Here is a 23,908-nt window from a genome sequence, read left to right as displayed (position 1 = left end):
TTAAAACTAGCTACTGGGTGACAAAATTCAATTTACTGTTAGTCCCCATCGGCTAGGGTTAAAACGAGGTGATATAGGATTGAAATAATATCCTAGTTATTAATGGTCGACATGTTTCTGCCAGATGACTACGAGTTCGTGGCATTCATCAGGACCTCTCAATATTATCACTCTGCTTCAAAGACAATAAACAAATGTAGTAAAAACCATACTCAATATTATGGTGGTTTATGACAACAGAACCAGCAACAGTCCGGTCCAGTGTCTTTAAAAATAAGAAGTAAACATGATTAATAGATTCTTTATCATATTCACAACATATTAGACTCCCTTCACAAAACACCACACAGGTGATCTTATACCACACACGTGATATAGACACCAAAAATGTCGTGGTAATTATCACATAACTCACCTATAAGGTAATGTTAATTTACCTCCACCTTTAAGGGAATGATGCCTCAGATCACAAACTGCTAAAAATAAACAGAATAAAAAGAAAACAAGAAGACTCAGACTGGATCTCCCAAAAAGCACAGAGCTAGACAAAAACAGTAAAAGCCTAGCGTAGCCACAAAAGCGTCAGGTAGATAGTATTCAGTTGGGACCAAGGCGATCTATCCTATTCCTAAGTTGAATTTATCAAAAGAAGACAGATTAATAAAAACCAAGCGAAGCTCAACTCAGCTATGGCTGGTAACTATAGATCTCACGCGTCCTAAAAAGACGAGTGACTCGCCGTCCCTACATTCAGATGTCAAATATTAGGATTGGGGAGCGTGTTGTTAGTAATATGAGAACGACATAATGAAGTCCTCTACAATATCGTTGTACAATCACGCTCGACATATCGTATTCAGAAGTGCATACATTGATAAAAACAACAACCGCCCTCAGCTCAAATACCTTAAGTATTTTGGGGCAGATTTATGTTGCCTGGCGCATCCCTGCAAATCAGCAAGGATGCGCCAGGAATGATGCGTCACGCAAGTTTCATGGCGCAGGAATAAACAGATGCGTGACGCATCCAATGGCGTAAGGTTGGCGCAGTGCTTCAGTTGCGTCGCAAGCGCGACGCAACTCCAGCACTGTTCCAACCAACCCTATCCCTAACATGGTGCGTCAAGCCTTACGCCTGCTTCAAGCAGGCGCAGGGTTTTGGCGCATCAGCGTTGGGAAAGTGACTCAGTCAAATCTTATAGATTTGACTGAGTCACTTTTCAGGGGCGTTCCTGCGACGGAACGCCCCCCCCTATGTCGACACGCCCACGTGAAACCTGACGCAGGTTTTACGTGGCGCAGGGCTTTACATCGTGACGCATCTCCATAGATGCGTCACGATGTAAATATGGCGCAACGTGGCGCAGGGTTTACACCGCCACTGCGTCACAAAAGTGACGCAACGGCGGCGTAAAAGTGGCGCATCTCCGACATAGATCTGCCCCAATGTGTCCTTCCATTCGTGGCACCAAACAAAGGGGAAAGAGAGCGTGTATCCAAGTGTTTTTATCCCCGGTGGACAGCCCCATGAATGTGTCTGACCCGGAAGTAGTGCTATTAACATCCGGGTTTGGGGGAATCATGGGAATTGAAGTTCTAGAGCCGGAGCACAATAAACACGCTACTGAGAGAACCGTAAAGAGTGGCATTGTTTCCAGTTCTCGCGTATGTGTAAACCAACCCAAATTTCATTATAATGCTCTCACAACGCGTCGACATCCCTAAGTCCAAAAATTGGACGGTATTAGTGCACAATAAAATTACTCGTGCACGACACAAAATTAGTATTTATAAAAATGGGGATCAATACATTCAGCACCCAAAATTAGGTCGGGTCATAACCAACATGCCTAATTGCACATAAAATGTACAGTGCATAATTATAAAGGGTTTCTTTAAAACATATAGCGACATTGATCAAATCATCAATTGTAACAGGGGCAAAAAGCAACACAGACCTGGCACTTTCTACATTATAAATGTCAAGTTGTGTACCCTGGTAATAGTAATCTAAGAACATCCCACAATGTGTAAATATGTAATAGGTCGCACTTTACAATTCGACCTCGTCTGATAATCAAGAGATGTAGCTGATTCAGATGAGATACATCTTGACAGAGGTCCATAAAGACAGTACAAAATTAGTACAAAATTAGACCGAACCCCAGGGAATGTCCTCATTTAGACCCAGCACGTGACTCTTGGTACGGAAAACCCACCGCTATATGTTTTAAAGAAACCCTTTATAATTATGCACTGTACATTTTATGTGCAATTAGGCATGTTGGTTATGACCCGACCTAATTTTGGGTGCTGAATGTATTGATCCCCATTTTTATAAATACTAATTTTGTGTCGTGCACGAGTCATTTTATTGTGCACTAATCCCGTCCAATTTTTGGACTTAGGGATGTCGACACGTTGTGAGAGCATTATAATGAAATTTGGGTTGGTTTACACATACGCGAGAACTGGAAACAATGCCACTCTTTACGGTTCTCTCAGTAGCGTGTTTATTGTGCTCCGGCTCTAGAACTTCAATTCCCATGATTCCCCCAAACCCGGATGTTAATAGCACTACTTCCGGGTCAGACACATTCATGGGGCTGTCCACCGGGGATAAAAACACTTGGATACACGCTCTCTTTCCCCTTTGTTTGGTGCCACGAATGGAAGGACACAAAATACTTAAGGTATTTGAGCTGAGGGCGGTTGTTGTTTTTATCAATGTACGCACTTCTGAATACAATATGTCGAGCGTGATTGTACAACGATATGGTAGAGGACTTCATTATGTCGTTCTCATATTACTAACAACACGCTCTACAATCCTAATATTTGACATCTGAATGTAAGGACGGCGAGTCACTCGTCTTTTTAGGACGCGTGAGATCTATAGTTACCAGCCATAGCTGAGTTGAGCTTCGCTTGGTTTTTATTAATCTGTCTTCTTTTGATAAATTCAACTTAGGAATAGGATAGATCGCCTTGGTCCCAACTGAATACGATCTACCTGACGCTTTTGTGGCTACGCTAGGCTTTTACTGTTTTTGTCTAGCTCTGTGCTTTTTGGGAGATCCAGTCTGAGTCTTCTTGTTTTCTTTTTATTATGTTTATTTTTAGCAGTTTGTGATCTGAGGCATCATTCCCTTAAAGGTGGAGGTAAATTAACATTACCTTATAGGTGAGTTATGTGATACTTACCACAACATTTTTGGTGTCTATATCACGTGTGTGATATAAGATCACGTGTGTGGTGTTTTGTGAAGGGAGTCTAATATGTTGTGAATATGATAATGAATCTATTAATCATGTTTACTTCTTATTTTTATAGACACTTGACCGGACTGTTGCTGGTTCTGTTGTCATAAACCACCATAATATTGAGTATGGTGTTTATTGTTTTTGAAGCAGAGTGATAATATTGAGAGGTCCTGATGAATGCCGCAAACTCGTAGTCATCTGGCAGAAACATGTCGACCATTAATAACTAGGATATTATTTCAATCCTATATCACCTTGTTTTAACCCTAGCCGATGGGTACTAACAGTAAATTGAATTTTGTCACCCAGTAGCTAGTTTTAAATACACATTTTTTTCCTGATTTACACTCTGCCCCTCACTCCCCTTGCCTAAGTTGGCATCCTCCCAAAACACCTCACGCTCCTCTCTTTGAGAGTTGTAGCCCACACTGTATACCTTGCGGTTGCAGTGTGTAAGAGGGGACCCAATGATGAAGCATGTCACCCTTGGGTGAGTGAGGGTTCTTGTCTTTATAAGAATAGATTCCCGTCTTTACACACACCCTTCTTTCTTCTTTGTGTAGTAGCATCTCATCATTCTTTGTGAGTTACAAGATAAATCTTTTGCCAGGCCTAAAACTTCCCTTTTAATACTTATAAGTCACCAATAAGTTAGGCCCTAAAGGCTAATACGGCAGGGTGCATGGTATTTATAAAGTAAGAAATGTTTAATTAAGTTTTACATGTCCTGGCAGTGAAAAACCTCCAAAGCCATTATTTCACTGAAGCAAGGCAGGCCTCCCATTGACTAACACTGGTTTACCTTATTACATTTAATAAATGCTACATTCAGGTTGGGAAATGCTAGAGAAGTCCTTCTTCCATTCATTCCAATTGTAATTTAAAATCCTCTTTAATGTTAAAGTTGGATTTTAAATTACTATTTTGAAAATGCCTCTTTTAGAAAATTGTCATTTTCCTGCCTGAGCCAAAATATGCATTTTTGCCAGTGCTCAGTGTGCCAATGGCTGTCCTGTGGTGAGATGTGAATCCCCCAAGACAGTCGACAAAAAGACCCTGGATGTGGGGAAGGGTGTTCCTTCCCTCTGCAGGATGGCTTGGGGGTTGTACCCACCCCCTTCCTGACTTTGGACGATGACTACCCTGCCCCTGCCAAATACAGCTCACATCTTACCCTACCTACCCTTTGTTTTACCAGGCAGACTGAAGCCAAACCCAGGGGAAAAGGAGCAGAACCAGTTTTTTAATTAGACAAATGGGTGTCCCCAACCAACAGGCTGGCCCTGGGAATAGAAGTGGCACCATCAGAACCTAAAATTAGAACACTCCTGCACCTGAGAAGATTCAGAGGAAGCCCTGCCTACTTTTCTTGAACTCAGGACCCAAAAGGGACTCCAAAGGTCAGTTGGCAGACTTTCTGTTTGAGCTACTGGGACACAAGGGCTGAGTCTTGTTATGTTACTGCAGTTTGTAAAGCACACATACCCCAAACTGTCTCTTGGCGCTAGGTAACTGTCCACACATGGCTCAGGATACTTATTAATAGGCTTAAATAAAGAGACAAGTTTTCAGCATCTGTCTGAGTCTTGAAACCCAAGTGCCACCCTATGGATGTCGGCAAACTCTCAAAAGCTGAACAAAGATAAAACTGGGTGTTGATTCTTGGTGTTTTGGTTTCTTTTCAGTCTTCTGGCTAGTTGCATGCTAAACAGGGGCCACCGCCTACTTCTGCTGACATGGCTAAAAGACTTGGGAGGATTTTCAACAGCAAGCTATCATTTCGGACTCAAATCAATAAACTCAACCTCTTTTTACTATGTACACCAGAGATCTTCAACTTTTTCTCTAACAAGGGCTACTTCTGTTCCATAAAAATAATTTTGAGCTACTAATATTATTAGAGTTGTAATAGTGACCCCATTAGACAAGATTGTAAGGTGGCCCTCCTGAAGATGGTGGCGCTGCCGCGCCTGCTATGCATATTCGGAACACTTCCGCTATGGGTACCCAGTGTGACATTCAGTGACTTGATTTCACAGATTATAGCATTCCTGTGGGGGTCGGGCCACAGGCGAGTGGCCCTCAGTACAATGCAGCGCTACACATCTACGGGGGGCTGGCAGTACCTGACTTTGAGGCATACTACCTATCAGCACAGCTGCAGTGGTTGGCGGACAGCAGAAACCCCGACAGGACACAATCACCGTTTGCCCCGGAACCCCCAGTTCTAACAAAAATACTATTAAGACTGAAGCAGGGCCCACGCAGGAAGACGGAAGAAGAGACAGTAATCATGAGGTGCTGGGCGAGATGGCTACAGAGGACGGGCTGCAGAGACCCTTACTCCCCAGACATACCTATCGAAATGCTCCGACTGCTACCACATGGGGGGAACTGGGCTGGACTGGATGACTGGAAGGCAGCGGGACTACAATTGATCGGGGACCTCTTTAGGGGATCCCAAATGCTCCAGTTTGAGGACCTCCGTGATGAGTTTGACCTTCCGTAGGGACATTTCCTACTACATAGAGCCATTACGGTGGCATTACGAAAGCACTGGGTAAGAGGGATGACAGAACCTAGGGCATTGGAGTGCTGCAGATATGTGGTTCTTTCAGCAGGTAGGATAAAAACGATCTCCTGCATCTATAGAGCCATCAGACGGGACGTTCAGAAACCTATGGAGCGCCTGAGAGCACAATGGGAAGAGGACTTAGGAGTACTGATCATAGAAAAAGACTGGGACACCAATGTTGAGCATACCTTGAAGATCTCCAGAAATGCTAGGTTCAAGCTCATAAACTATTATATGCTTCATAGGGCGTACCTCACGCCAGCCAGAATCAGGGGCTACTTCCAAACGGAGGAAGCTGCTTGCCCTAGATGCGGAGATAGAGAGGCGCATATCCTCCACATGCTGTGGAACTGCCCGGGCCGGAGGGGTTTCTGGGAGGAGGTAGTAACGACAGTCGAGAACATAATAGATAAGGAAGTTCAGCACACTCCAAGCCGATGCATACTACACTGGTACCCACACACAGCCAAGACAAAGGTCACAGGGAGGTTCCAAGACTTAGCATTTGTACTAGCAAAAAGGGAAATCACGAGGAAATGGAGGTCCGCAAGAGGCCCGCGAATAGAGAACTGGAAAAGGGAATTGGAGAAGTGGGCAGACACAGAAAACAGAATATTATTGCGTGCAGCGCACAGAGGCATAGGGAACTTAGACACAGCGAGAGCTTGCGGGAGCCTAGTGGACAATAAACGTATATCAGACATAGATGACACAACAGACGATCCACCAAATTCGCCACCGCAAGAAAGGGACGATGAGATGGTGGCACAGCGGGCCTAAGGTACAATAAGCAATGGGATGACAGTCACCCCCCCCTTTTTAGCCACACAGAAGACCCCGAACAAAGCTAGCATAGAAAGACGAAGAAGCATCACACACTGCGGACACATATATATATAAAATGGAACTCTAGCGACTCTTTCAGGGGGGATGGAGGGAGGGCTAAGTGTTAGAGCTGGTTGAACACGTTGAACAGGCTACTCTATAAAGACATTAAAACAGTAAAGAAGAGCAATGTAACATAAACATGTGAAAGAAAACTGCTCAATTGTATGTTATGTGTACCAAATGCCAATAAAATCTGTTTAAAAAAAAAAAACTAGACAAGATTGTAATAGCAGTCTCTGTGTGTAAGATTACCAGCAGTTATCACCTCGGTTCATCAGGCATGGTTGCTAGCAGTAATGTAAAAAGTTCTTGGTCAATGTGGAATTCTTCTGCATCCGTAAAACAGAACAACCATAGCCACAATGCAACTGGCATAAAGTTAATAATATTAGTAATACGTTTCTTCAAAGCCACATGATTTAGCACTGAAATATCTGCTTTAAATATATTCTGGAAATGCATCCATTTTTCTTCAAACATAAATAATAATCTGGCATTTGTAAAGCGTGCACCTACCTACCAACGGAGGTGTCCCGGCGCTGTACTTATACCGCAGAGGAACCCATCCTGGCTTTCCCTGTGAAGTCTCCACTCCTGGGCACCCCCAAGGTGCAGCCAGGCATCCCCTGCGCTGTTGGGGCCGTTGTGGAGATTAAGCAAGCTATTGCCCAGAGTTGCAGAGTGGGACCCATGATTAGAACAGGCACCGAGGCGAGAAATATCAGGTCCGAGGAAATTAAGCCCAAGACCCGCCGAAGCGGGAATTGAACCCTGGTCCCGGGCCGGACCTCTGCATCAGGGTCTGCCGCTCTAACCATTGAGCCACACTTCTCCACCAACATCAACGTCAGCATATGATTTCTGAAATACACACGTTTTCACCTCAAACGCCCGCTTTACAATTTTTCTCAAATATATTGAATTTTCAAGTACACCCTCTTGGTAATTGTTCTTGCATTTGCAATGTATAACTATGCAAAAAAATGACGAGACAAATAGTAACTCTTCCATGTTTACTACAAAATGTAATTAGCACTAGCACTTTAAATTGAGGGTTTGTCAATGCGTGTGGTCAGGTGATCAAGGCCGCTTGGACGGCCGAAACGCGTCTGGACATCGAACATGGGAAATAAATAAAGCAAACTGTTCTGGTATTCCAGTGGTCTGTGCCCGTAATTTTCCTTCAGGAAATTGAATTGCGAGTTGCTTCAATATATATATATATATATATATATATATATATATATATATATATATATTCACTGAAAAAACCATAGGTTTCACACATGTTATAGTTAGCTGGACATTTTACTGATAAAAAACCAATGAAATTCCCCCGTTATAGTTACTGTAGGCAACTATAACTCACGCGACCGCAATCCTCTGCTGATGCTAATACTGTATTTAGACACTTATTTGCCCATGTCTTCTTCCATTAAATTTTAGCTATACATATATTACAAATATTTTTTTTTCATAAAGACACATATGTCATCAGCAGAGGATTACGGTCGCGTGAGTTATAGTTGCCTACAGTAACTATAACGGGGGAATTTCATTGGTTTTTTATCAGTAAAATGTCCAGCTAACTATAACATGTGTGAAACCTATGGTTTTTTCAGTGAATTTGTACGGTTTTTTAAATGCTAAGTTACTTTACGCCATTTGTGGCGTGCGCGCCCACTTAACGCAGTTCGTTCCATGCGCGCACGGTGCGCTTCGCGCACCGTGCGCGCACAGTGAGCACGCGGTGCGCTTCGCGCACCGCGTGCCCACATTACGCTAGATGGGCCATGAACGCACGATGCGCTTCGCGCACCGTGCGCACATGGAGGACATATGATGAGCAAACTCTTAAATCTGCTTTTCATTTATTTATTTTTATTTTTTTTACCGTACGCTTACCGTAAGCTTACGGTACGCGTACCCCGTGATTTTTTTTAAAATCAATAAATGTTTTTTTTGTACTTTTCTGTCCTTCTTTGACCCCCTTACAAATGTTAGGGGGTCTGTAACTCTCCTCATTGCCCCCTTTCCTTGTTTTCTCAGTTTTTTTTCTGAGTGAAACACACAAAATGGCGGCCGCCGCTTCCTGGTTTCGGCCGATTCGAATGTTTACTAAGATCTATGGGCCAATCAGAATCTCCTTCGCGCACGCCATGTTTCTTCCGTACGCTTACCGTAAGCTTACCGTACGCGTACCCCGTGATTTTTTTTAAAAATCAATAAATGTTTGTTTTGTACTTTACAGTCCTTCTTTGACCCCCTCACAAATGTAAGGGGGTCTGTAACTCTCCTCATTGCCCCCTTTTCTTGTTTTCACTCTTTTTTTTTCAGAGTGAAACACAGAAAATGGCGGCCGCCGCTTCCTGGTTTCGGCCGATTCGAATGTTTACTAAGATCTAAGAGCCAATCAGAATCGCGCTCGCGCACGCCACCGTACGCTTACCGTAAGCGTACGGTAAGCGTACCGTAAGCGGGCTCAGATATATATATTGATTTAAAGGCTATTTTCTCAGAATCTACTGAACAGATTTACACCAAACCTACAAAAGGCACTTCCTTGACCTAGGGACTACCTCTCTGCCAAATTTTGAGTAATTCTGTTCAGCCGTTCGGGCTGTAGCTCGTTCTAAAGGTCCTATGGAAAAATGCATGGGAAAAACGCGTTTTGGGACCCCCCTTTTATCTCAGCCCCCGCTTGACGGATCCCCCCGAGACTTTCAGGGTAGGAGCGGAGCGTAGCGCCCCACCTATTTTGAGAAATTCGTGAGGATTCGTCGACCGGCGCCAAAGTTATTCAAAATAGAATGTTGAGGTTTTCCTATGGAAACGTGGTCCTAACTATAACTACCTACTGGCGACCGCCAGTAGGTAATATATATATATATATATATATATATATATATATATATATATATAATATATTATATATATATATATATATGTTTACACAACGATGCCCTTGATGAAAACGCACTCGTCTGCTGCTGGATTTGGAAATCCCTTTATTCATGAAGAAACCGGCAGCTTACACACAGAGAATGTTTCCATTGCCTAACGCGTTTCGAAGCCAGCTGGCTTCTTGTTCACAGGCTGTTTGGAAGTGTAGCAGAGCGCAGGGAGCATAGTTATCCACAAGCTGATTGCACATCAAATGTCCTCAGGTGGGCCTCTTAGGTGAGTGTTACCTTGATGCATCTTGGGACTTGTGGTGTCCTGCGAAAAATTTCATCACCTTTGGTGGGGTCTGCGCCATCTCCAAACAATATTAATACTGGCCGTCCTGCCAGGGAAAACTGCACCACCTCCATCAATCAAAGGAGGGGCGGCGGGTTTAGAACTACTCTGCCTACGAAGCTGTGACTGCTGCTTAACAAGAAACTGGAAAATAAACTGTGCTAAATTACATCCGGAGGCCCACTGGAGGGAAATAAATAATGAAAATATCTGCTACACTTCCAAACAGCCTGTGAACAAGAAGCCAGCTGGCTTCGAAACGCGTTAGGCAATGGAAACATTCTCTGTGTGTAAGCTGCCGGTTTCTTCATGAATAAAGGGATTTCCAAATCCAGCAGCAGACGAGTGCGTTTTCATCAAGGGCATCGTTGTGTAAACACAAATATATATATATATATATATATATATATATATATATATATATATATATATATATATATATATATATTAATTCAGCCACGCAAAAGCTTCTAATTTAGTAGGCTGGACTGCACACAGGAGAGCTACTTACATAGCTGGAGAGCTACCAGTGGCTCACGAGCTACTGGTGGAGTAGCCAGAATCTGCACTTACAGTGTAAGATCCTGCCCTTCTTGTATCTGGACCAAAGCAAGAATGTACTTCACTTAGTGATTCCGTTTAGATTGGATTACTGCAATTCTTTGTATGTAGGTCTCTCTGTGACTCTTATGAATAGACTTCAATACATTCAGAATATTGAAGCTCAACTTCGTTTAGGCATACAGTGAAGTGACATACACCCCTCTCTTCACATTTATGCCGTCTACGTTGGCTTCCAGTGCACAGAAAAGTGAACTTCAAAGCATAGTGTACCTGGTGCAAGGCGTGCTCTGAGAACTGTCCGAAGGACATCAGAGCTGATATCACACATTTCCTCTTCAAGTTCACTACTTACTGTTCCCAGAACTAAGAAAGCACAGATTAGAATATGGTTTTTATCCTTTCGCTCCACAAATCTCTGAACTTTCAGGAAGAAAATGAAAACGTGGCTGTTCAATTAAATCTACAATCTGGCTTTTTCTGCACAAATGCCATTCTAATTCAAATCTGCTGCAGTGCATAGGCAGCAAGGCGGGAGCTAAGCATCTCCACGCCTGTGCATACTACCCTGTCACCTCTGCTCTGTAAATTAGGATGTTGGAACAGTGTGTCCTGCTTCACACACCATACCCAGATCTGCCATCATGAGGATTGATATATGATCATATCTAGTTATAAATTATTACCTGGTCCCTTATATAAGCGGACCCTTTTTCCGTTCCCACAGGGGGATCATGTGTTTAGCAGTTATTTCTTCATTCCCTGCAATTTTTTCCAAGTGAATTTTGAGAGGTCAAACCTGCCAATATTTACCAGAGGAAAAAGCCCAGTAAATACAGGTACATGCAGATTTGTTTGCAGAAAATGCCCAAATTTGCAAATCATTTTCCATTTGAATGAGGAAACCATGCGGTACCAGTTATGTATCGGCCCAATAAATATTGATCCCAAGACTAACTCATACCACACCAGGCCATTTGTAAGTCATGATGAGGGATTCATGAAGATCTGTAGAACCTACCATTTTATTGACTCTGCCCTATTTTTTGATTATCGATGTCTATGTATGAATAAATTGTCCTTAGGAAAGTCCAAAGACCGAAAATGATAATAATAACATTAAAAATGGGACTTTGCCCTATTGTTCATTCATTCCAATTACTTTTGATCAGGGGTGCCTAACGTTGGTCCAGGAGTACTTAGTCCATGCCAGATTTTAAGGATAACCACAAACTTTGCAATCTTGTTCCATGCAGTTCTATTGCATGTCACATCTTAGTATTTAAAAATATGGTCTGGATCCTGCCCTCCAAGACAGCCCGATTTTAAATAGTTATAATCCCAAAGCCATATTATAAACTTTGAATGGCCATTAAGCTGTTATCGATGCACAGAAAAATTATTTTCATTTTGATCTCTAACACAACCAACAACCAGCAGACTATGCATTAAATATGCACAATTTCACTCCATATTTAAAAAATGGGCGCGCCCTTTGTTCATATGAAATCTCTCTCAATTTGACACATCAACTAATCAATGTATTGATTTCAAATGCCCAATTTTACAAACTATTTGAAAGGCGTTTTTCACTGGGCCCCAATGTTAAACATGACATAAAATACTATGGAAAAGGTTGGTCTGGTATTAGCACTACCAGGTGTTTTGGGGGCAAAAACTGTCAGAATATTTCTGTCTGTCATTACAACATTACTACAAAACTCCCCCAGCAGCAAAGGTTTTATTGAGATACCACAGATGTTTCCGTAAATAAGCAGGAGGTGTGCAGCAGTTGTGTGATGTTACCGGCCTACCTCCTGGAAATGTTTCTAATGCTCCAGATAGGGAAACATTGCTGGTCATCTGATTATTGCACATCTTTGCCATTCCCTGAGCATTATCAGCCTGTTGGAAAAGTTGTCCAAAGAAAGAAGGGTAGGATTCCTGAGAGTGAAGAACATACCTCCACACGCTTTACCTTTGTAGCAATTCGCCTTCATGGTGGAACATGTCCGTGCGTTGATTACAGTTCCCTCTATTATAGCTGTGTGGAGAAGAGAACATCTTGTCACCGCACTAGACAATTCCAAGAGTTTACTTTAGAGTTCAGGGATCCAGCACTAACCCTAAGGTAAGATGGTTCTATGTAATCTAAGAAGCAGACAAGACCCCCCACTTCCCTCCATCATACTTTGATTATTAGTATATATCTGCTTCTGTTTACTGGCAACAGCATGTATGTGTATGTATGTATATAGTTCAAACCTAGCCAAAAGGCAGTGGAGCGCTATACATGGTCAAAGACAAGCCTAAAGTCACAGAGTAATGGGAGAGGAAGCTGTGCTGGGGATGGCGACTGCACTATGATATAGGGTTCTTTGAAGATGTGATTCTTCAACTCTTTCCTACATTGAAGCAGCATTGTCGTGATCCTGGAGGATAAACCTCTAACTCCAGCCAAACATTTACACCTGGTTATTTAAGGAAAGGGGAAGTGGCTGGAGTGCCCAAGTTACGTCTTTGATCCACCTTCACCAGAATTTTGTACATTTATATTCCTTGGTGTGTGGAGTGGTGATTCAGGCAGACGCCGCCTTGGGGAAAGAACTGTAGTATGTGGTTCTCTGCAGTATCTGAATCACCATGGTTTGTGGCTCATACAGATGTTCCCTGAGTTGGGCTTTGGTTAGAGTTGGGATGTCCATAACATCATCTCAATGCCAGGGAACCTGGGCCATCAGATGGAGTTAGGCAGCATTTCTGCTATCACCTGTTAATAACTAAGTACCAAGGGGAAAGCAACCAACATAGCACTGCTTGAGCAATCATGGAAGCAAACAACAACACTCATCTTGCAACAGTGGGAGATTCCACTTACAGCAGTCCTCGGAACAAGCTGCAAGAGAAACGAGAGTTATATGAGAGGAGTTCTTCTGTCTTCCTAGTTTGTGTAACAGGATAAGCAGCTGAGGTAGATGAAGACCCCTCGTGGACAGTCTGTACAGCCCATCTTACCTAGTTCTACAAATGCTTCTAAAGACCTTCCCATGGCTGATTTCACTTTGTCTTGAATCTGGTACATTTCCAGTAAGTGTATGTTGACGCCTACAGCAAAGAAGAAGTGTGAAAAGAGCTTTGCAAAGGATGTATGTTAAAAGCAGCCAATGACATAACAATGGAGGGTTCAGGAAAACATATTGGTGCACTCCTCAATAAATGTTATGGAGCTCTTTACCCACCAAAGGCCATCCACAAGCAAATTTGTGTGTTTTGAGGTCATGTGGCAAAAATATCGCCCTCAACATACTCCAACTGAAGTAGGAGACTATAAGGTCTAAACTGTAGCAACTGTTTCTACCTCACCCCCATGGTTTTAGAATCTAACCGCGTGGACCCTGAAGCCACCACGCTCAACCACTGTGTAAAAAAGAAGTTTGAAATTAACAAGATTGTTTTGGGATCAAAAATAAATCTAGAGTGCAACCTCTAGTGAGAGAGGTAGTGCACCCTAATGCCACAGGTGCCCTAGGATAGACATCAGGCCATGGATATACCATTGGCATGGGAAATTATGAATGTGCCATTGGCCGTAAGCGAGAGTCAGTGCCCCCTGGGAGCTAAAGCAGAGCTGTAAACAAGCGTAAAATTTCTGTGCTGCACTGAACATGCAAGTCCAACACTATCTATGGCAGGCTGGGGGGGCGAGGAAAGGGGCGGAGGTTCTTCTCCAATGTTTGATTTAAATATAAGTGATCCATGTAAACATAGAAAGTTAACTTTCAATTGCTCTCTTTGTCAGCAAGGCGGCCATCTTATAATGTGCATTTCAACAGTCAATATTTATAATAAAACAAACGCCCACTAATACAATTCATAATATAATCATAATAAAGAAAATGTGTGATTTTAAATCTTTTCAGCATTAATAAAAATAATACGTTGTATCAAATTCATTCATAATACCATATATAAAGTGACATGCTCGAAATTCATTAGTCTCATATAATAATCAGTTCTACCTAACTGTAGAAAACTGTAAAGAAAGAGTGGGGTCTGGAGAGAGAAATAACTAAAGTTAAAGCATCTAGGAGGCATTATATGTAGGTAACATTTTAGCTCAACACGTTGCCCAAAAGCTTAGGACATCTAGCTCAGTCAGGGAGAAGCGAGCTGTACAGAGTACTGCAGGTTAGAATCACATGACACAGTGCACAAAGAGTCACCAAATGTTGCACACATCCGGAGTATTAGTCTGGGAGACCTCCAGCCTCCCCTAAAAGCACGATTTACGTATTCCATTAGTTATTTTGCAGCTGAGGTGCGTGACCCTTAATGTTAGAGGATTTACGGAGTGAGAAGGCCTTTTCTAGCTCACCAATGCTGGAAAAAGCATGCAACATCAGTATAAGTTATCTGAAGGCTAGAGTAGCCAGGGTAAATATACAGAACAGGCATCGGACCTGCATGAGAAACCTGTGGGTGAATCATGCGCTAGTCTAGTACTGCTCCTTCTACAGACATATATTGACCAAAGGTAGAAACTGTGGGAACTTCTTAGTAAATGGACACTAACATGCACACCGAACCCAATGTGTCCAGGTCAAGTCAAACCACAACGAATCATTTTGTTGCGGTTTTAGCTGTGATCGACGAAGAGTCCGCTGAATTTGCTGAGGTCTTGGAATGTATTCTACTAAGACGACAGCTAAAGTTTACTACCACAGTTGTGACAGATTATCATCTGAAGATGATGATGTAATGTATCCTGCTAAAACGAATGTTTGCTACGTCAACTGTGGCTAATTCTCCTCTGACGATGCTGCAATGTATTGTACTGATAAAGCAGCTATTGGTTTCTACTATGACTTATTACTGTTCATCTTCTAGTGTTATAATATAATGCTCATCCAATGGTACTTGAATGATTCTGTTTTGTTGCTAGAAGGAATATGATTCAGTTCCCTTACACTCATCATTATGTCCGACACGGTCTTTATACTACTGGCACAACCTTTTTATCGCAATTTCACCCTCTCACCTTTCCAAGTGGTCTTCTGGTATCTGCTGGTGCTCAGATCAGAAAGCAGTGTTTTCTTCAGCTCATCAACTTTGCGAACATCTAAAGAGACCTACAGTCAGACAGGATCAGGGAAGGGGTCAATACACTTGAAAAAGACATCATGCAAACTGCAGTGCTGTCAGCAGAGTCAAGCTGGCCCACAGACAACTGACAAAATAAAAGGACCTTTTGCTCGATGGGTGCCTACCGGTGTCACCTAAAGTTGTTTTTACAAACTCATCACCAGCACTGCTGAATGTAGAAGTTGCTGAATACCAAGGCTGGTTAGTCTTAGCTCCCATTCATGGGTCTTCCTTCCAACTCCATACAATTACTATCCTTAATCACACTATTCCAGATTCTTTTTCATCCCTGCTTTTCCACCAGTGACTTTTTCCTGTCCTTTTCTTCCTCTGAATTGTTGCTCTTTCATTTGCCTTACTATAACACTGATTGATCAAACTAGCACTGACTATGGAGACTACTGGCCCATCGACTGTGTTCAGCTGTATCAATTTTCACTCAAAAGGGTGGAGAGATCCTCCAGACCTATTCTTCTGTCTTCCCTACCAATAGGTATACACGCAATGCTAGAAGGATAGGACTATTCATATCAGAAAGTGCCAATTATGGACAGACGTGATACAAGGAATTGGAAGGGCCTCACCCACAAGAGTGGTCAATACCCCACTTAAACTCATATAAGTAAAGTGGCCTACAACCACCAGTGACAACAGTGATGAATGTGGGCTATTAGTACCTGCTATATGGCAGGAAGAAGCAGTGGTGTAGCTAGACCTACTGCCACCCGGTGCGGCCCCTAAGTTTGCTGCCCGGTGCAGGTAAGAGCTTGTATGGCAGCCGACAGATGACTTGTTCTTGGGGGGGCGATGAACAACTTGTTCACGGGGGATGGTGGTAGCCGACAGAAAAAGCTTGCTCAACTCCACCCCCCCTAAAAAGTGTGCCTCCCAGGGCAGATCGCCCCACCCCCAGCTACGCCACTGGAAAGGAGGAAGCAAGTGTGGTGTGGTCCTACCCTTGAGGACTGTGGAACTGCAGGGTAAGACCCCTTTCTCTTTCCCAAGGTAAGAGTGAATAGCATAATCTGTTGAAAATATATACAAAGGATTTTTTTCAATTTTTGAGAAGATGCCCTCAATCTCTGAAGACCAGGCATGTATTGTGCACATATTCATGTCTAATAGGTGTCACTCATAGACACTATCTATTCAAGTAAGCAGAGACTTATGGAAGTCTGTGCTTCACCCCCGATCCTCTTCTCCAGCGCCTTTCTCCTCCACGGTAAGCTCAACTACCACGTGGAGGACCTCATCTAGACGACCAACCTGCTTGAGGATCTGACCAACCTCAGAATCACCCTGCAAGTGGAGGTCCCTACACATACTGCCGGACACCTACCTACTGGACCCCATCTTCAGCAGCATCACAATAGACAAGCCCACACCGATCACCTGCTCCACCACAGCCTCATCAATTCAGCATTCCCATCCCACACCACTACAGAAACACCATCATAAAATCTTCACAACCAGACTGGAACAAGATTTCAGAAGTATCATGGCCTTCTGAACTCCTACACTGCCTGCCTCGACACAACAATTTCTCCCCAAATCCATCTCCAACTTCAACTCCTGGATCATTGACTGAGCATATAACCTGGCTCCTCTCAAAGCCAACAAAGCTCACCAAACGCCACTGCAGGCAACTTGGAAGCAGATGGAGACAAAGTCAGAATGACACCAACAAAAGTTCCTACAAATATGCCCTCAGACGATATCAGCAAATCAGAGCCACCAAACACTCTGTGTTCATTGACTGCATCGAAAGCAGCACCAACAGCACCAAGGAAATCTGTTGCATAGTGAAATACTTCACCTCTCTGCCAGCAAGATCCACCAGCGAACCCTCTCTCAGGACCTCTGCACCCAGCAGTCCCTATTCTACAGCAACACAATCATCAGCGTCTATTAAAACCTCAAGCCTCAACCGAGCCCTCCTACTTTTGCAGCCCTTCTGTCCATCTCTACGAATACCTAGAGGACTGCCCTGAGCCCCTGGCCCGCCATTCTCTTTACAATCCAGTCAAGGCAACCAGTAATAAATCATTAGGTTTGAAATACCGAAGGCTGTTTTTGTTTTTGAATTTCTCTGCCAACAGGAGATTTTATGTCCTTAACAATATGTATAAAAAACCATTGCTCCCCCAAGTGGTGGTGATAGCCCACTTTACTTGTATAAATTTAAGTGTTGGAATTCCATATGATGAAGCATGCCACCATTCTTATGGGTGAGGGCCTTGCAATTCCCAGTATCATGTCTGTCCCTCGTTTGGCAAGCTGTACCCTATGAACCTAGTGGATCTTGGCAATTTGTTACATCATTCGACATTTTCCACCCACCCTAAAATGTTCCAGAGTCCACAGTTCCAAGTGGGTTCTCGCTCGCCTCTTCACTGCTCGAATGGCCAGGCCAAATCAGAACCTAACAAAAATATTCATTTTCTGCACTCTCAGTTATGGTTTAACTTCGTCTATTACTATGGTCTTCATTGGCTGGCTATGAGAATCACATTTTACACCTCTGTACTCATTCTGAATACAGTCGTCTGTCTTCACCTAGATCTTTCCAGAGTGCATTCCGTGGGTGGAATCTGGCCATTTGCAGAACTGATTACAGTACACCACTTTCCTTACTTACTGTCTTTCTAGCACAAAAGTATTACTGCAAAATGTTTACACCTTTTTAGAAATAAATAGTCATTGGCTATATCTCAGTATTATTGGTGTGTTATTGCATTATTGTTTATATTTAACCAAGTCTGGTGGATTGGTGGGCTGATGCATCCACTGTAGGTGCCTGTGTTTGACCTCATAGTCACAGGTTCAAATCCTGATGGGTCCACTCAGCCTTTCATCCTTCTGAGGCCGATAAAATGAGTACCATTGAGTTGGGTAAAAATAAATATCCCCTATTCAGCACCAGGATACCCTTCTGGGTGAACGTGTGCTTCACATGACACGTTATGTTGCTTTATCCCATGCTATGAAAGAGGGGAATTGTTGTCACCTATCTGACATATTCCCCATATAGGATCTTGCCTTATGGCCCATCTTCCATTCTTAAAAAGGTCTGCCACAAAATGTTGAGACCCACTCACTCCCACCCTGGAGTGGGGATCCACAGATAAAATTTCCATTGACGACACTATTATTTTATGTATATTATTCGAAGGCCTCACATCAGTTCAGGTCAGCTAACAGTCTCTTGGCAGGCAGACCCCAGAGAGGACAGAATAAGGGCCTCCTTTTATTGTCAGCGGTTACTGCAGAAGCACCAACCATCTGCTTCAAAACTGGAACAAGTCTTCAAATTTTTCACATTTCCCTTTATATTTTGAGCATGCAAACATGCAACAATGGGGGCAAATAAATACCACTGGATGTGGTAAGTCTACGAGTTGTGTCTGGGTGCATGAGAAGGAAGCAGCTGGGCATAAAGCTCTTCAACGCCTCGTCAAGGGTAGTAAGTGCTCTATAAATGCAAATACAATATATAGCCCTCTTGGCCCACAATACCATAACACTCTGAGGTTGAGCAGTGAATTGCAGTTCATACAGGCTGCATAAAAATCCTCTTATACTGCATGTCGTGGAATCCCAACAATCGCTCAGGACAAGCGTGGCATGGGTGGGATTCCTCGGCAGTTCCTTGGGGCATTGTGGGTTCGTGTTACAGATTCAACTTCTTCATTTGAACCGGATTGCCTCCATGTGACTTACTTCACAGACACTCTCACACTCACATAAGACAGATGGGCAATCTTTTGTCCATCAACCAGTACTGTACCAGCCCATAAACCAGTCATTACCAACCAAAAAGGTGGGGGCCACAGGACTCTATTCTAGCCCAACACTGCAGATCCCAGCAAGCTACATTCTATGACCGCTTCCTAACATTACACTATGATGACAATCAGATATGAGATGATTCTAACAAAGTCCATGACAGCAGATTTTACCACCCTGTCTCCCTCCAACCTATGCCTACTCAGGACCTTAAACTTTAAACAAAATAACTCAGCACAGGGTGCATGCAGAGGCATACTGGGTGGATTGCCTTATTACAGGGACGAGTGCAGTGATGTATGTTTTACTGAGTGCTGTATGACATGGAATGAGTGAAGATGCCAATAGGCCTCAACTTACAACGGTTGTGGCTAGTTCTGTTCATAGTATGGTTATGTTGATTTTCGGGGAGGGTGTTTGGCTCTTGGGTCAAGTATTAACTAGTTTTGCGAATGTCTAAATATGCAGACACATCAGAGTTTTGTAATTGTTTCACAGGAGGGAGATGTGTGGGCTCTGCTTTTTCTCTGCCCTTCATGGTCTGCTGCTGTCCAGTCTGAAATATGTTCTGTTTGAAATTCTGTTTAAGCATCGTGTGTATGTGGAGATCAGTAGTAGGAGGAGGAGGATACCAAACTACTGGTGGGGCACTGAGACATATACTTATCATTATCATTATCTACTTGGACACCAGAACCCAGGTTATTTGTACATCAATACTTCTAATACATACTGTTAAAATCTCTAGTTCCATGTACCCTTATACTGCCACCATCCACACTGCTTGCTTTTAAATATATACTCACCCAAAATCCTTAGAAATGTCCAAGTAAAAAAACGTTGGTAAATATCTAAGAACATATTTGTGATCTTAGTGGTCATGGCATCTCGGTGAGCAATATCAGGTGGAAGTGTCTCAGACACAGCAGTATGTAGGATTTTCACAAATGCAGGGTCACAGCTTAACAAGCCACAGGCACCCGGGAAGGATAATCCACAAAGTGTCAGGAGCTGACAGGGCCACTGCATGCCCGCCCTCGCTTCATAAGTCTTCTTCACTGGGTCAGTGCTTCTGTAGACTGAAGAGTAACCTCTGTAATGATCAAGCATTATTCTCATCGTTTGAGTGACATCACAGAAGGATGGTGGAGGGGGAGGAGAATCATAGAACGGGCAGCATTGTGACATGTCTGTGGACATTCACTAGATCCTGGGCAGAGGGATCCCCCAGTCACTGTAGAGACCTTTGTGCCTGAAGGTGAAGTCATGTTTACCTGTAGAATAGTGCGGGGAGACTGGATTAGCATCAGGGGTCAAGTGCCTAGGTACCCTGTAGGTGAAGGAAAATGTAGACACAAACATATGTTACTTTGATGGGTAAAGAACAATAAGCGTAGATAGTTTCAGTTCATGTCTTCCTATTCATAGCCTCGAGAAGTTACAGATTTGCTTTTTTTTACAGTAATTCTTTACAGAGTTTCCAACATTATAAAAGGGTAATCATGGTGTTCAGGGCCCTGGTGATGATTCAAGCTGTTGCTGGCTTCCTGAACCTTGTCCAGCTTCTTCATTAGTAGAGTCTAGTTTCACTCTCCCGAAGCGCCATTGGCTCATGGCAAGGAGTGGGTGAGTGTAGTAATCTCCAGTGAAGCAAATTAGATTAAATCCAAGAAAGTAAGTTTATTCCAATAAATGAGCACGTCTAACTCGATCAGCTGTCAGGAGGAAACTGACTCACTGCAGAGCGTACAACATTCCAATACAACTCTAAGATTGAACATAGAATGGCAAACACATTTAAAAGGCTACAGAATATTAAAAGATGCAGATGCATTTAAAGAGACACACTTACCAATAATAGTACATACCACACATCTTCCCCTTTATGGAAAAAGAAAAAGAAAACTAATAAAAAATTAATTCATTGTATTTTACAGGTCTTTTGACACATCTGCCAAAAGAGGATTCCACATCGGAAGAGATAATCTCAGTGTTTAACATATCTGTATTGACATTATCACTGTTAGAAACATTAGGAGAAGAATCAAGAAGTGAATTTTCTTCTTCAACATTCTCATAACACCAAAAATGACTACGAGATTTATTATTAGGAACACTGTCCTGTTCATTGGATATATGCATATCTTTTGAATGTGCTAAAGCTAAATGACTCATGTGCCATTTTTCTCCATTATCCAAAGTCACAGAATTATGATGGATTTTTGCAATCTTCTTTGGGGTACTAAATTTGCTGTGACCCTTTGGAACCTTCTTAGCACTTTTGATACAAACCGATTGACCCACTATTACATTTGTAGGTTTAGAACCATGTTTAGTATCATAATAAACTTTGTTCTTGATTTGTGAAGTAGCAAGATTAGATCTAATTTCATTCAAGTCATTGAAAGGCATTTCATTTCTTTTCATCCAACCTGGATTAGTCTTAGATAATGGAACTCTACATCTCATCAAAGAAAATGGACTTTTTCCTAACGAAGAATGTGACGTTACTCTATAACTCCATATCATTTTTTTAATTTCGTTTCCCTAAGGAAGTTTTGAATTAACACACAATTCTAAAGTATTTTTTATGACTCTATTTAGCCTTTCTACAGTACCATTACCGGAAGGATGGTAAAGAGGTGTTAATTTATGTTTAATACCATTGGATGTAAGAAAAGTTAGCATTTCATTGGATTTGAACTGTACTCCATTGTCAATTAAGATGGAAGATGGACAACCTTCATGTAGAAAAATGCATTCTAAAAAAATAATTACACTCTTAGTGTCAACTTTGTCAACAACTTTCAATTCAAACCATTTAGAAAATAAATCAACAAGTACTATTATGTACTTTAAAGTATTGTCAAACCAGTTAATTGGACCCATGATGTCTAAAGCTAATTCTTCCCATGGAAGATTTGGAGAAGTAACTATCCCTAAAGGTGGATTAAATGTTTTTTTTGATTTATCAGACAACTCACAATTAATGCAGGACCTAACTATTCTCTCAATATTATTGTCCATTCCAGGCCACCAATATTGGTCTCTAACTCTAGATTTAGTGTGAGAAATACCTGGATGACCCTCATGAGACAAATGTACAATTTGATCTCTTAAAGATACAGGGGGAACAATTTTGTTCCCTCTAAGAAGTAAATGGTCAGAAATTGAAAGTTCATCTCAGACTTCCCAAAAACCTCTTCACTCATCATTAAGGTTTTTTTTACATAAATTGTCCCAACCATTTATAACTTTTGATTTAACATCAGATAAAATCTTATCTTGGGAGTCAGCTTCTAACCATTGGTCCTGAGAAATACTATTCATGAATTTGTCATTAGAAATTACATTAGCAACTGAAAAATCATTCCAAGAATTACGGTCAGACTCAACAATGGGTAAAGAAAACCTACTGAGAAAGTCTGCAATAACATTTTTTGCTCCTGGAACACACTGAATTTCAAACAAGAAATCTTGCAAGCGCATGGACAATTTTAATTGAGAAACATACTCTTCCACAGATTCGTGTTGAAGTTGTTTCCTTTTGAAGAAAGCGCGTCTAGTCACTCCAATACATACTGTGGGGGAATAATGTTCAGTTATATCTGAAATAGCTGTTTTAAAAATGTCAAAATCACCAGACCTTTCAGGTTTTTGCATTTGATTGTATACTCTTAAACCTTCAGGGCCAAGACTGTGTAAAAGCATTCTTTTCTTTCTTTCAGGTGACAAGGTGCCAATATTGTCTTCTAAAATAGCAATGTAATTTAAGAAATACTCCTTCCATTCTGTCCATTTAACAATTGGTTCGCCTGGAGCAGTTAAGAATTCTTTAGGAGTGCTTAAATTGATAATAATACAAGATGAAGAAATTGCAGTATTTGAAGAAGTAGAGTCTGAAGTATCTGTAGCAGTATTGGTACTCATAATAATCCACTAAACAAATGGATATAAATTATCAAAAAAATAATAAATGTAGTAGAATAACCAGTAAAAGATTATTACTTGTAGTAGAAGAACAATGAAGCTGTGTTCATAGTCCAGATGTGCTCAGTGAAAGCTGTTTGAAGCGAGATGAATCTAAAAAAAAAAATGAAGGCACGTTTATCGCGTGGTTACGTTGCGTGAACCTTTTGGGCCACGTTTGATGAAAATAAACAAGCGAACGCGTGTGTTCTTTCGCATGCGTTGAGAAGCGTGCAAAGAGATTGGTTCCTATGGAAACGTTGCTATGCACGTTAGATTTTTCCTCACGGGTGAATCGCGGAGAAGGTGTAGTCCGCAACGGTGAACGGCGGTCTATAAACAACTTCAAAGGTAAACAACGGTGGTGAGTAGACAAGCGAATGCACCAGACAACAACACCCACTGTAATTACCTTCTGTTGCAAAGTCGAAATTTCGCCGTGAAGGAGGTTCCACCCAAAGGCTCAAAAGTAAACAAGCGCCG

The sequence above is a fragment of the Triturus cristatus genome, chromosome 7 (genome assembly GCF_964204655.1).
Source record: "Triturus cristatus chromosome 7, aTriCri1.1, whole genome shotgun sequence".
Classification (NCBI taxonomy): Eukaryota; Metazoa; Chordata; class Amphibia; order Caudata; family Salamandridae; genus Triturus; species Triturus cristatus.
The sequence above is the reverse complement of the archived record's forward strand: the minus strand, read 5'-3'. Positions refer to the sequence as shown.